Genomic DNA, 15,613 nt, shown 5'->3' with positions numbered 1-15,613 from the left:
TGCTGTCTATGAGAAAGTGTAATTTTACTCAACATAGCATAACAATATACACATGTATATATATAAACATACATACATACATACATATGTATATATGTGGTACACATGATTCTTCATAGTGGGATAATTAGTAATATGAGACTTTTCCAAATGTTTTTCTTCTTTGTACTAGATGAACGTTTTTTATATTAATGTCATGAAGTTTAAACCTAAACTTAAACTGTTAATTTCAGAAACGTTCATGAAATATGTCAAAAATGCATGAAATATCTCAAAAATATCTATAAGTCTATATAGTATGACTGGGGTAATTCCTGGACCATTATCGCTACCAAGCTACATACATCATATCCAAGATTATACGTGCATTTCATTTTACTATGATATCTCGCATATTAACCGATATATACGGTATAAAGTCCACCGGAAATTTTAAAATCCGGATATGAGGTATATGGAGGTTAGAGGAAGTATGTATTGTGATCATTTTTGCCACAGAGACACACTATTAGAAGGAGCACAACCCTTTTGAATTTCATAAACGATATGAAAGATTTATTGGTATTTTCATAAGAGATTAGCCACAAGTTTTGAGGTCTTCATGCTCGATATTTAAGGCTTTGAAAAGTTATAGACCGCTTTCGACCATTTTTAGACGGGCTATGCCACAATATGAATACAGTAATTGTTCCGATATCTTCACTGGTGCTTAACTTATACATATGAACATATATTGTAAGTGAACAAACCAAATGAACTTCAAAATTGTGGTATGGTGAAAAAGTCGTGGTTGTGCATTGATTTCGCTCATCTTCAATGCCAATGGCAAAGAAATGTTATGACGTTTCTTATGTTTTTATAAGTGGGCGGAGCCACGCCCATTTCAAATTTTGTATACATATTTGAGTGCAACCCATTTTTACCATCCATTATACCCCTTCCATGATATATAATGGAGTGCCTAAGGAAATTGACTCCAAAAAGTTAGGTTCATTTAGCTTTAATAGTTTACGAGATGTGTATAAAAAACCCAGTAAAGGGCAGGGCCACGTCCACTTTTTCAAAAAGAAATTACATTCTCTGTACCAATTTTCATTTATATGGCTTCATTTGCGACTTAGTTACAGCACTTTAAAGCTTTTCGGTTAGCGCCATTTTGTCGGCGTGGCAACATATAATGAAAATGATGGCGAAATTGCATGGTCCCACCTCAGTGATTTCCTCTTGCTCTCGCATGACAATGCTCGCTGGAAAGAAATTTATCGACAATGGTAAGATAATGGACGAGGCTTGGGGAATTTTTTTAAACAAAGAGAAATCAAACTAATAAAATGGTATCGAAAAGTTAGAAGATAGCTATAATCGGTATTAAGACCTTGGTGAGCTCATTGTAAAAACACTTTCTTTAAAATGGCACAAAGCTTACAATCTAACTGGTACAACACTGCTTCTAAATAATAATGATTCGGGGTATAGGTAAGCTTCCAGGAGCCCTACATTGGTCTCAAAGTTCGGCAAATGTATATATGTACATATGTATGTATATGAATGTGTTTCAAATTATTTACAGCATACGAGCATTAATTTTTTTAAGAATTACATATTATTTATGTTCAAACAATACATGTGTACATATGTATCATATCTTTTTATTACTCGTATTTATGCACATTTGTATAAACTTGGAGCTAAAATTACTCACTTTTCCATTAATTGCATATAGTTTTAATGGCGTTTTCCCATGCACTTGTGCACATATGTATGTACGGACACACATACCATACATTAGGCAGAGTACCATGTTGCGCGGCGTATACAACCTTAGAAAAGAAATTTTATACAAAAACAAGTAAGGAAAGGCTAAGTTCGGGTACGACCGAACATTTTATACTCTCGCAATTTATTGATGTAATTTTATTAAGATAACACACAATTTGACCCATATATTCGGCATAAAGTCCAATAGAATAACGAAAAACATTATATATGGTATATGAGGGCTGATGTAATTCCTAAAACGATTTCACTCATTTTCCCCACCAAGCTACACTATATACAAGACTATATGCTCACTTAATTTTGCTAAGATATTTCACATATTAACCGATACATGCGGAATAAAGCCCACACATAATTAGTTATATGGGAGCTAGGGGAAGTTCAGATCCGATTTTAATAATTTTTGGAACAGAGACACACAATTAGGAGAAAAAAATTGCCTCTGAATTAAATTAAAATATCTGAAAGATTTGCCGATATTTTCGGTGAAAAATTACCCTTAGGTACTAAGTTCTTATGTAGATATCAATTCATACGTGTTGACAGGGTTTTAAGAAAATTTAAAAAAGTTAAAAAAAAAGTAGTTCCTGAGAGCCAGTTCCTTGAGTTTTTGACCCATAAGTGGGCGACGCCACGTCCATTTTCCATTTTGTAAAAAAATCTTAGTGCAGCTTCCATCTGCCATTTCTTAAGTAAAATTTAGTGTTTCTGACGTTTTTCGTTAGTGAGTTAACTCACTTTTAGTAATTTTCAACATAACCTTGGTATGGGAGGTGAGCGTTGGTTATTATCCGATTTCCTTCATTTTTGGACTGTATAAGGAAATAGCAAACAGAAACGACTGCAAGTTTTATACAGTTTTTTTTGGTTTGCAAGATATATATACAAAAAACCTATTTACATCCAAATATGCCCATCCCTAATGCGATCATTTGTACCAAATTTTACTTTCATAACTTTATATATGGCTTAGTTATGACACTTTATATGTTTTCGGTTTTCCCCATTTTGTGGGCGATTTTGCCCATTTTCAACCTTCTCTCAGGGTGCTAAGGAATATGTGTTTCAAGTTTCGTTCAGATATCTCAATTTTTACTCAAGTTATCGCTTGCACGGACAGACAGACGGACGGACAGACATTCGGATTTCAACTTCACTCGTCATCCTGATCATTTATACATATATAACCCCATATCTAACTAACTCTTTTATTTCTGGGTGGTACAAACAACCGTGATGTGAACAAAACTATAATACTCTGTGTAACATGTTGCGAGAGTATAAAAAAATAAATGAGATAACAAGTTCACTAGTATCTGCTCTCGCAAGCGCGCACGCGTTCAGTCTATTTTCCGTAAATCGTTTATTACTTTACTTTTGCATTTGCTTAGGATTCCTTGGAATTGTGAAATGATGTAATGCAAAATGGCTATGGCGGTGTTTCATGTTAGAAAATACTATGTACCGCTATGAAAACACACTACATACATACATATGCAAACGGCTATATGACATACATACATATATACTCATACATATCTTATTTAATTAGCGTTTGTTTGTTCTTTAACACAATCAGTTGCACCGAATGTTCTGTTTTCTCTTACGCGTATCAACAACACTTTGGATAATTATGTAAGATATGTACATATGCAGGTATGAATGTATTCAGATAAGTATTTAGTATTCTACTCAGAAGTCCTCTTTGTTTAATAGCGAAAGTGAGTGTGTGCGCATCATTGTCTGGCTATACATCTGCTCACAGTGAGACTTCTGGTCTAGCACCTCCAAGGCACTAGTGTAATAATATTCAATGTAACTCGAATTTAATCATACGCATTGTGGAGATTCTTTTTCGAGTGAAGCTCAATGAACTCTCCTGTTCCGCAGACCTTTTAGCGTTTTCTTAAATATTAAATAGGGTTGTAGTAAATAGACGTAAAAAATCGTTAAATTTCATTATCTTTTTAAACATCTGAGGGTATCCCGGGTTCCTATCTATGTACATATGTATATACACATACTATATAAATAAATCCTACATACAGCTGTTATCAAAAATATAGTTCAAATTGACTTCATAGATAATGAAGAAAAAAATAATGTAAATTTGAGTTGATTGGTTAAATCGTTACATTTTTTATATTACTTAATGAATAATGAAAACAATATAAATAAAAAATAACCACTTCATATTATGTGAGTTCTTAAAAATAAATAATCATATACCCGAATTGGCTTACTCAAACTAATAAGAGTGCCCAAGATAATTCATCCAAATCTTAACAATTAACAATTTTCATAATGGGATTTTAAACAATATAATAGTTCTATACATAACCAGGTCCTTGACCCAATGTAATGACCCTAAGCCATAGTAGGAAAGGTAGCCTACAACATTATTAATGTCGCATCATGTTTAACTGACCTTATGTAATGGTCTGGATTAAACGCGAGTAGTAAGCTCATTTGATATAAAATGTGGTTTTTGACGTGTTTCAGCTTTTGACACATTTAGTTCCATCGATCAATATATGATGCACAGGTGTGGTCAGGTGGTCCACGTCCTATTGCTTTAAAAGAAAGAGGGGTATCACAATGATTTGGTCAGAAGTTAATAAAAATAGATGTTAAGGTACTTTTGTATCACTTATGTATAAAAGTGGCAAAGCAAGCCTACAAATAGCACTATATAAAGTACTTTGGCAAATTTGTTAGAATTAAAGGTGTGTGAAATATTTTGGTTTATATGTCTCAGCCATTGGTCGATATACATACATAATATAAAGTCTACCGGAAGAAAAGTAAGTGCTAGGACATCTATTTTTGTCATTCTAGTCAGGAATACAAGCTCACTTAATTTCAAGAAGTTATCTCACGATTACCTACTTATAATTTATTCAAATTAATTTTTGATGTTACAAATAATCGTTATTTGAGTAATAAATTATGCATTGGGCAACCGTTTAATTTGTAAATGGAAGCCTTTAATTGTGTATGTAACATGCAAGTAAACTGGCTAAATGAAATTAGAATGCTTTTGAAATGTGACTGAGCGTAAATTTTAAAAGCTGATAAAATTAAAACCTTCATGCATACATACACACTTAAATGAACACAATTTAGTTAGGCACACATTTCGTAGAACTGTTCCATATACTCAGATCCATATATACATACATATGTACATACAGTATGTCAAGAAGGTGTTTTGACAAGAGAAATTGATCGTTTTCGCAATTTTTTTGCAAGATATGCCAGAATAAATAAGTAAAATTCAACACAACTAGTACGTTTTAAATACCAAAATTCAAAAACATTCAATATTTGATGTGTCAAGAAAGTGTTTTGACACTGCAATTAAAGAAAACAAGAAAGCAATAAAGAAAAAATAGAACAATAAACAAAAACTTCAAAATAATATTTAGAGTGGCTTCATTTTGCAGCATACACACCCGAATAGTCGAGTTTTCAGAGTAAATTAGATTTTATACGTCGTAGTTAGGGCCCACCTTCCGATATTCTGGTTTTCAGCTCTGCTCGATGTTTCGGACTCCGATTAGATATTGTTTTCTCTAAATAAACCCACAAATTTTGGATCGGGTTCATGTCTGGACTCTGGAGTTTCTAGAACTTTCCCACAATTATAGAGCATCCACATCTTCACAGAATGAACCTTATGTGTTGGGTCATTATCCCAGTAAAATTTAAATTTCGGCTTGTTGTCTTCAATAAAACCAAACTTTTGAACACTGTCTCGTCAGAGAATTGACATCACCCCAAAGGTAACTAGCTTTTTAAAATATAATGTAGTGAACGATAATCGACTTTCAATATTCTTAAAGGATAGCAGTGGCTTCTTCCTTGGAACTCGTGATGTAAACTCATACCGGTTAAGAAGCTGTATTAAAGTTTCATGGGAAACAGCATGTATTAAAGTTTAATGGGACACCACATTCATTCTAGAGATCAGTTGCAAGGGCCCTAGTCGAAATTCGTGGGTTGTTACGTATTTTTCTTAAAAATATTCGCTCTGCCCGATCAGATATTTTACGCGACCGGCCACTCGAAGGTTTTGCTTACAGCCTCCTTGTTTGCACATTTTAAAATATAATAAACATCAATGATAACTCTTCGAAATTTTTACCGATCTGGCAATTATAGTACATCAGGCAGGCATTTTAATTCTTCAACACACAATGGATCCAATCACAATTTCGTCACTAACTCATAGCTGATTAATAAAAACAAGTAAGGAAAGGCTAAAAACGGGTGCGACCGAACATTTTATACTCTCGCAATTCATTTCTAGTTATTGTTTGTTGACTTTTCGAATTTGGAATTAAATTTTGAGCTTACTTATTAGACAACGATATTTAGCATATATTAGCTTCTTAATTATATTGAGTGTCATTTTCCGATATCAAGTATTTTATGTGGTTGAACATTTATTGTTGTGTTTTTAAACAGTTAGGCAAACCTAAACAATCGAAAATGATGAAGATAAAGCATTCAACCTCAATAGTATCACATTCTACACATTGAATCATTAACCGAGCGATCTCACATCAGCGAAGAGCAACATAAATCAAAATTGTTTCTAGCTAATGAGTAGAAAAGGGTACATTTATAGTTACATTTATTTATAAAAACAACTAGGAACTCGTTAAAAAGAATCGTAGAATGAGATGTTGAGCTGCGCCCAATAATTTGGCATGTATTCTCAAACACATCTTACATGTAATCCTAATTGAGTTACAGCGATCCCTGCTTAAGTGCCCCTCCGTTTAAATGTCTTTCCCGTTTACGTGACCATATTTTGCGGCATCGTTATTTTTTCTTTAAATATACATATAAAATTCCCCGCTTAAGTGTCTTTCCCGCTTAAATGCCTGTAATATTTAAACCACAAATACAAACTTGTTTGTAATTTTTGACATTGAATGCGCTGAGTATTGTTAAAAGGAAAATATATACATAGTTTTATAATGTTTTTTTCATATTTGTTGTTATTAATAAGAAATGCATGTGACTTTTATTCTAAAACTAAAAATATTATTATGTTAAGAAGAGGCACTTAAGCTGGGATTACTGTATTCCGTTTGTTATATATTCATTAATCCTCATGACGTTGTAATGACTTAATTATTTAAGAAGGCATAATTTCTTTAATAGACACATTGACCAGAGGTCACTCACCCAGTCTGTCTTTAAAGTCCTCTATCGAGAAAGTAAATAAATTGTTTTACACATTTTTGAAATATGGATTCTGCTTAATACTTTTCGGTTATCAAACATTAATACCTACAAAAAATATTTATTTCTTCTTTGCTTTTGATGTTAACAAGATTTTATTAATTTCTTCATAAAATTGAAGCAGGATTGCTAAGTACATTCATGTAATAAAAAACAAAAATATATATATTTTTTATAACATAAAGAGAAACTATATATTTTAAATATATTTTCTTAGATAAATAGCTTTTATTATCATAGAGTTAGCCATACAAATATTTCCCATGCCCAAAATACAATGTCGACGTGTGGCCAGACAAGCAAAGTAGCTCCACAACAGACGCATGTGTCTATGTATCTACAACGGAAATAATTGGTTGATGAAGATGGTGATCTAAAAGCTAATCGCGTGCGTTGTGCCGAATGGCTCGGTTATGTACTCCTATGTGTGTATGTATATATAAGTAGTTATTTTGGTCGTTGTACTCTTTCGGTGTGAAGAAAGTAGGAAAAATGTGCTATGACTGTGCAGCTAACCCCGGTTAAGTATGCTGATTGCTCTGTAGAAAGTGCGGATTCGAAATTTTTTTGGTGTAGTGTTTTTGTTCTCAGCATTTTTTTCCCCCCTTTTTAATTTGATAATCCCGACCCAAGCATTCTTCAAGGTGGCTACGCACTGCTCATGTGATCATACTCACATGTGTTTGCAAATTCATTTGTACGCGTTAAGTTCTTGGAGGCAATGACACTACCGCCTCTCAATTACATATATGTGCCTTCTGGCAATTAACCAAGCGAAGCGTGAAAATAAATAAAGAGAAGAGAAGTCAACATTGGACAAACAAAGCTGAAAACCGCTTCAGAAGTATCAGCACTGGCCGAAAAGCTGTCCAATTGCTCGCTGTAAATCCGGGAAATATGTTTTTTATTCTCGAAAAATAAGGAGCACGATAAGGCCGCAGGTACTCCATCTCCAGTGAAAGCTTTAGGTGAATGATCAGGTTGTGGACCAACTAGATTTTTAGTTCTAGAAAGAAATATGATGACTACATACATTTACTTATTCGGACAGATTTACAAGTAACAACCCCTAAATTTTTCGAACACTGTTGTTACTGCTTCTAGAACGAAAGATATTTCGATAATAATGCAGTATAGAATGAAGAAACGAACGAAAGATAAAGAGTTTCAAAAAAGTCTCGAATCTGCTCTGGTGCATTGACTTTTCATACAATTAAATTTATTATGTACTTTAAGTACTTCCTTGGTAATTTTTTAAATACATAGTAAAGTTCACAACGAAAACATTTATGCAGTCATGAGCAAAATTATTACATAAACAAGTAAGGAAAGGTTAAGTTCGGGTGCCACCGAACATTTTATACTCTCGCAATTTAATGATGTAATTTTATAAAGATAACACAATTCGACCCATATATTCGACGTAAAGTCCAATAGAATAACGAAAATCTTCATATCTGGTATATGAGGGCAAAGGTAATTCCTGAACCGATTTGAACCATTTTTGGTACAGAGACGCATTATTAGAAGAAACAAATTCACACTAAATAAAATGAAAAGACCTGAGAGATTTACCGATATTTTTGGTCAAAAATTAACCTTTGGCACAGTGCTTCATGTTCGACATTCGGGACCTTGAAAAGTTGTAGTACAATCTCGACAATGTCCATAAGTGATGCCACAGCTCAAATACCGTATTTCTGTAAAGTTTTATTAAGCTATCATCATTGGTTCCTAATGTATATATTATAAAATGAACGAATCAGAGGGAATTCAAAATTGAGTTATATGGGAAATAGGCGTAAACCGATTTTTCATCCATGTAATCCGGATGTTAAGAAAATACTATATACCGAATTTAATTGAAATCGATCAAGTAGTTCCTGAGATATGGTTTTTGACCCACAAGTTGGTCGACGCCACGCCCATTTTAAATTTATTTTAAATTTGAGTGCAGCTTTCGTCTTCCATTTCTTCTGTAAAATTTAGTGTTTCTGAGTTTTTCGTTAGTGAGTTAACGCACTTTTAGTAATTTTCAACATAACCTTTGTATGGGAGGTGGGAGTAGTTATTATCCGATTTCGACTATTTTACCTACCTCCCATACAAAGGTTATGTTGAAAACTACTAAAAACTTTCCTAAAATAAGTAAGGAAAAACACCAGAAACCTTAAATTTCGTGGTAATGATGGTACATAAGGGCTGCACTCAATTTCAAATAAAAAATTTTAAATGGGCGTGGCTCCGCCCACTTATGGGTCAAAAACCATATCCCAGAAACTACCATATCATAATTTCAATAACATTCGGTGCATGATATTTTATTGACATTCTAATGACACGGATGAAATATACATTAGAAACCAATGGAGATATCGGAACAGAATTTTGCATAAATACTGCATTTATAGTGTGGTATCGCCCTTCTAAAAATCGGACCATAAATTTTCAAGGCCCCATATATCGAACATGAGAACCTCAGGGCTTCTAATAAATTTTTTAGCAAAAATATAGGTAAGTCTCTCAGATATTTTGATGAAATTCAGAGGGAATATTTTTCTTCCAATATTCCAATCTTCTCTGTGTCAAAATTTATTGAAATCTGGTCATAACTTCCCCTAGCTCCCATATATCTATTTTTAGGATTTTCAAACTTTCAATGGAATTTATACCATATATATGCCGAATATGTGGGTCAAATTGTCAAATAATATTAAATAAATAAATTGCGAGAGTATAAAATGTTTGGTTACACCCGAACTTATCCCTTCTTTACTTGTTATTGTGTATAATTGGGTACGTAAGGAAGTGACTGCAGAAAGTTTGTCTTATATAGCTTTATTGGTTTGCGAGATATATATATAAAACCTATTTGGGGGCGGGACCACACCCACTCAAAGAAAGAAAATTACACCTAAATATGTCCCTTCGTAATGTGCTCTCTCCATACTACTTTCATAACATTATAGGCTTAGTTATGACACTTTATAGGTTTTCGGTGCTTCCAGTTGCTACTTATAAAAACTATCGGAAATTGAGTTTTTTAAGCACATTATTTCATTATCTATATATCATATACGTGAGTATGTCATGCAGGACAATCCATGATGTATAAGATTTTAATATTTCAAAAACTACTGGCCCGATAAAAGGCATTCAATAATTGGATTCAAATCGGATATTATCTTAGTCACGAAGATTCGACTTGCCCACTGTGCGCGAACTGGCCGTTTACTTTTGCAACCACACACAATTCCCCACTCATTGCGATTTCCAAAGTCATCATCATTATTGGGCATGAAGGTGGCTTGTGGCTAGCAGTCGGTGGCTCCAGACTCTGCTACGACTGGTTTCGCCAACACACATTCGGCACGGTTGTCATTATAACTTTCGAGCAATTCAATTCGCTTTATCCGCATTTATCTTTAGACAACAACCTTTGCCAGAACAAGTTCACCCACACAACCTGTCGATGAGTCGTCTACTTAAGTACGAGCTCATACATATGTATGTATGTATCGAGTTGTTGTCTAAGTAAACGCGTGCAATTAATCTCTAAGGTGTTTTTGGCAAAACTACAAGTATTCGTGGATTTCTTAAAACCGCACACATACTAAGACAAAACTTTGCGATTTTAATTAATTCGCAAGATCTTCTGTTCCACACTCAGTTCCTTGCTCGGCTGACCGCTCTTGTTGTGAGTACAGTTTTCGCATATTACTTTATGAGTTCGCGTAGTTTCACATTGATAATTATACTATCCCAACAAAAGTTGCTAAGAGAGTATTATAGTTTTGTTCAACTAACGGTTGTTTATAACACCTAAAACTAAACGAGTTGGATATAGAGTCATATATACCAAAGTGATCAGAGTGACGAGAAGATTTGAAATCCGGATGTCTGTCCGTCCGTCTGTGCAAGCTGTAACTTGAGTAAAAACTATAATATCTTGACGAAACTTGGCACAAATATTCCTTGGGACCGTGAGAGGGTTGCTTTCGAAATCGGACCAATGTCACGCCCACAAAATGGCGAAAACCAAAAACACATAAAGTGTCATAACTAAGCCATAAATGAAGTAATAAAAGTAAAATTTGGAATAAATGATCGCACTAGGAAGAGGCATATTTGGGTGTAATTTTTTTGGCGAAGTGGGCGTGGCCCCACAAATCGGTTATTTGTATATAACTCGCAAACAAATAAAGTTATATAAACCATACAAAGGGTAGGTTGAAAATTACTAAAAGTGGGTTAACCCAGTAACGAAAAACGTCAGAAACATTAAATTTTACAGAAGAAATATCAGTGCAGCTTCCTCTCACATTTTTTTACAAAATGGAAAATGGGCGTGGCATCGCTCACTTATGGGTCAAAAACCATATCTTAGGAACTACTCGACCGATTCGAATGAAATGGGCGAAAACGGTTCACAACCACAACTACTTTCCTATAACTCAATTTTGAATTCCATCTTATTCCTTCACTTTAAAATGTAAACATAAGGAACCAATGAAGATAGCGGAATAAAACTTTACACAAATAGTGCATATCATCTCAGCCTTCACTTGTGAAAAAATTGTCGAAAACGGACCATAACTTTTCAAGGCCCCAGATATCGAACATGTTGAACTCAGCGCCTAAGGATAAATTTTAACCGAAAATATGGATAAATCTCTTAGATAATTTAATGTAATTCAGAGGAAATTATTTTCTTCTAATAGTGTGTCTCTGTTCCAAAAATTATTAAATTCGGGTCATAACATGTCCATATACCTAGTTATAGGTTTTTCGAAAATATCATCTCCTAGATCCCATATACATAATATGTGAGATATCTTAGCAAAATTAAGTGAGCGTATAGTCTTGGATATAGTGTACCTTTCTGGTGAAAATGAATGAAATCGGTTCAGGAATTACCTCAGCCCTCATATACTATATATGACGATTTTCGTTATTCTATTAAACTTTATGCCGAATTTATGGATTAATTTGTATGTTACCTTAATAAAATTTCTTCAATAAATTGCGAGACTATAAAATGTTCGGTTGCACCCGAACTTAGCCTTTCCTTGCTTGTTATTTTATTCGTTTATGACTCGGCTCGGCGCTGAATCATTCTAAGCTGTAGATGTTGGAGCCATATTATACTTATAAACATCACAGCACAAAGGTGGCGATTATTTATTTATGTATACAGAAATTATGTCATAATGAGCTGCTCAGCGCTTTTAAGTGAATATGAATAAGTATGTATATAAATATGGCACTCTCAAGGCCTTTGTCACGTTGTATGTTTAGTCGGTGTTCCTTTTTCAATCAAGTTCGTCGCCTAAGTCTTTTGTTTACTACGCATTGCTTGCTGCCAACTGAAGTGACACACGCCTGAACGCATACATACGTACATATATACAGTCAGCGTCATATTTCATCATATGGCACTCTAAAATGAAAATTTCCGTTTTTAATCCACTCAAATGAAAAAAGTTCTTCTATAGATAAAAGAAAGCTTGGAAATAGTATAATTTATGTGCAAATTAATTGAATATATTTCAAAATAAAAATGATAAATTAAAAAAAGCTTAAACTGAACAAATTTTTTGCGTCATATTTTATCGTACGTTACACATTTATGTAATCAATATCTTTACTATTATGTTATACGCGATACATTTGAATGTTTTTAAAGATTATTTTTCATATAATCACTTAAGTATTCAATGGGATTGAGGTCCGGGCCTTGTGGAGAGGTGTGAAGCTGCCAAATATGCAGTATGCTTTGGGTCGTTGTGTTGTTTTAAAACATAAGCATCAGTAAGGCCCATTTTTTTCAACTGACTGCTTTAAATTTTGCTTCAAAATTTCAAAATATTGTTCATTGTAAATTTTTCTTCTATTAAAGATCAGCTTTCCAACTCCAGAAACTGTCATACATCCCCTAACAATCAAGTTTCTTAAACCATATTTAACAGTACTTCGCAATTTCTTAGTAAGAAGCGTTGTGTCCGGTTTTCACTAAACTTTTTATGGTCCATCATCGCCGAAAAGATTAAATATGCTTTCGTCTGTGAAAAGCACAGTCTGTCAAATGTCAATACCCTTCTTCAAGTGCTGATTTGCGAAAGTTATACGTTTTCGACTGTTCGAATCAGATATAGGCGGTGCTCGTCGCGCTGTTGGTGACGATAATTTGAAGATAACCATTACGCCAAAATGTTTTCTCAATTGTATACTTGCTCAACCATATTTCTGAACAGCTCACACGGCCACTTTTTCGTGCCATATCCCTAATTATGTCCTTCATTAAGTGTTCGCGCGCCTCTCGATCCATTTTTTTATTCTCCATTATTATTTTTATAAACAAATCTAGTATGTGCTGTATTGTAAACTTATATTTAGAGGTAGTTTTATCAATTTCGCTCATTGATTTTGTTTCTTTTCGTTCAATTTCCCTAAAATCTGAAGAAGCTTCATATCTTTTCTCCATTAATGTCAAAATAGGAAATAACCCCTGGTCTACTTCACAGCACGTGATAAACTGATTCCACTTCTATGTTGAAGCTATTTAGTTTTAAAATGATATCAAGAAACCCTTAAAAGTAAGGATAACAATGCCGTACGATGAATTATGACGCACCAACTTTGAACATTAGGCCAATTTTTGAGTTTTTACATTTAGTTTGCAAATAATTTTTATAACTGGAATATGAAATCTATTTTGTTTTTTATTTTGATCAGTTCATAGAAGAAATTTTTTCATTTAAATGGATTAAAATCGGAAAATTTGATTTTAGAGTGCCGTACGATGAAATATGACGCTGACTGTATGCTTTCGCTTGCTTATGTATGTGCGTTTGTATGCAATGCCTAATTGAATGGAGTGTAATATTACGGTTTCGCTGCGTCCACAGAGAAATTTCATGCTTGTCAATGTTCTTACAGGCGCCGTTGTCAACCCAAATTGCGTTACTTGCCATTGTATGTGTCGCTGTGCGCCGCGCTTGGGCACGGAGAAAGCTATTTACATAATGATACACCACTTGAGTAAACTACAATTCATTTTCCGCCTGAATGCGGTAAATCAATTCCACTAAACGATCGTGCCAACGACAACAGCAAGCCGGGCAAATAACGAGGTCAGCTTTTTCAGACTACATTAATGTTTTTTCACTCTTCGCTGTTTCAGTTCTTCTGTTGCCTTTTGCTTTTCGCGTGAATTATGACATCATGTGGCGTTGAGTGCGCACAACAATACGAATGCATTTGGATACCGCAGATGTGCACATATACTATTGTGTATAGACACTTCGATATACATATGGATATGTGTATGTGTTCGATTATGTGGTGTGTGCATATGCACATTATTAATAAGCGTCTATATATGTGGATTTGAATGTGCGGCAAGCGTGTTAGTCGATCTACGAGTTTTCAGCGAGTAATTTTTAAGTAACGAGCCTTAGTGCAGTGTGTAGTCTGCGAAACAAGTTTTGTGTCTGCCAACTCCACCTTAAGTTTTGTGTGAATCTATGAAGTTGTTGAAGTGGCATTGCAAATGGGACAACGACGTATATTTCTCATGCTCTCGCGAGCGAATTTTAACTTTTGTTTGAAAATTAACTACGAAATTAAATATGGTGGAGCGTAATAAAGTGTTTGTATGAGTTTCCGAAAAAGAACCGCCGGCCGCAGAACTTTTCATTAATTATAATTATTCCACGAATTTCTTTATTCACATTACTCAATAGAAATATTAATAATCGGACAATTAGCCAGCTGGAAGAAAATTTTTACGATAAACTTGAGTAAACAAAACAAGAGTTTCATGGTCGTGCGCACACAAACAGACAACAGAAGTGAGACTTGTGTAATCTGTGAATGTGTTACAAAACAATTTTCAAATTTCATTACTTATGTATATGGTTTAAGATTATCATTTATTTCAAACATTTTAATGTCTCACGCCATCTTGCTACCTTGCTTATCAGATAATGAATTCTTTCTCCAGTATCTCTTTGATGGCACTTCGTTTAAAAACTATTGCACAAAAATATTTATATTAGAAAGATGTTCCTTTTTCTTGTCGGTGTATTAAATAAGGATATTGACCGACACTGAACATTCTTAACTATTGTAGTTCTTGTTTTTGCAGTTTTTTTCATTTCATTTCATTAAAAACATTTTGGAAAGTTTATAGCAAGTATCGGCTGTTCAAGTGAAATTCAACCGGTTCATTCTATAATTGTATTTCTATTCTAGTACTAAATTATCGATAATATCTGCTGCATATATGTTTTTGTAATGTAAATTTTCAATTCGAATTTTAAATATTTTAATTCCTTTTTTTTCAAATACAATTTAAACTAATTAAGGACATCATATGAAATTTAGAAATGGATATGACTCTGTGTTGGGCGATTGGCATAAACGAGGAAATTATCAAAGCGCTTTCAAATGAAACACACATGAGAATGTAAATGTTGTTAAGTGGGCCCCCAAAATCAAGCACCTCAAAAGGGAATTCCCGCACATAGTGATAACCTCGTCACAGTTAAACGCAGGAAGCCGTAAATAACACGAA

The 15,613-nt window shown here is 33.9% G+C and overlaps 1 protein-coding gene across 1 annotated transcript in view; it reads right to left on the bottom strand.

Annotated features, from left to right (window-relative positions):
• Positions 1-15,613, bottom strand: part of LOC105217815 (uncharacterized) — a 70,714-nt gene that overhangs the window by 3,749 nt on the left and 51,352 nt on the right. The gene's annotated exons all lie outside the window — the stretch shown is intronic.

Source organism: Zeugodacus cucurbitae, chromosome 6, assembly GCF_028554725.1.
Source record: "Zeugodacus cucurbitae isolate PBARC_wt_2022May chromosome 6, idZeuCucr1.2, whole genome shotgun sequence".
Taxonomy (NCBI): domain Eukaryota; kingdom Metazoa; phylum Arthropoda; class Insecta; order Diptera; family Tephritidae; genus Zeugodacus; species Zeugodacus cucurbitae.
The sequence above is the reverse complement of the archived record's forward strand: the minus strand, read 5'-3'. Positions and strand labels throughout refer to the sequence as shown.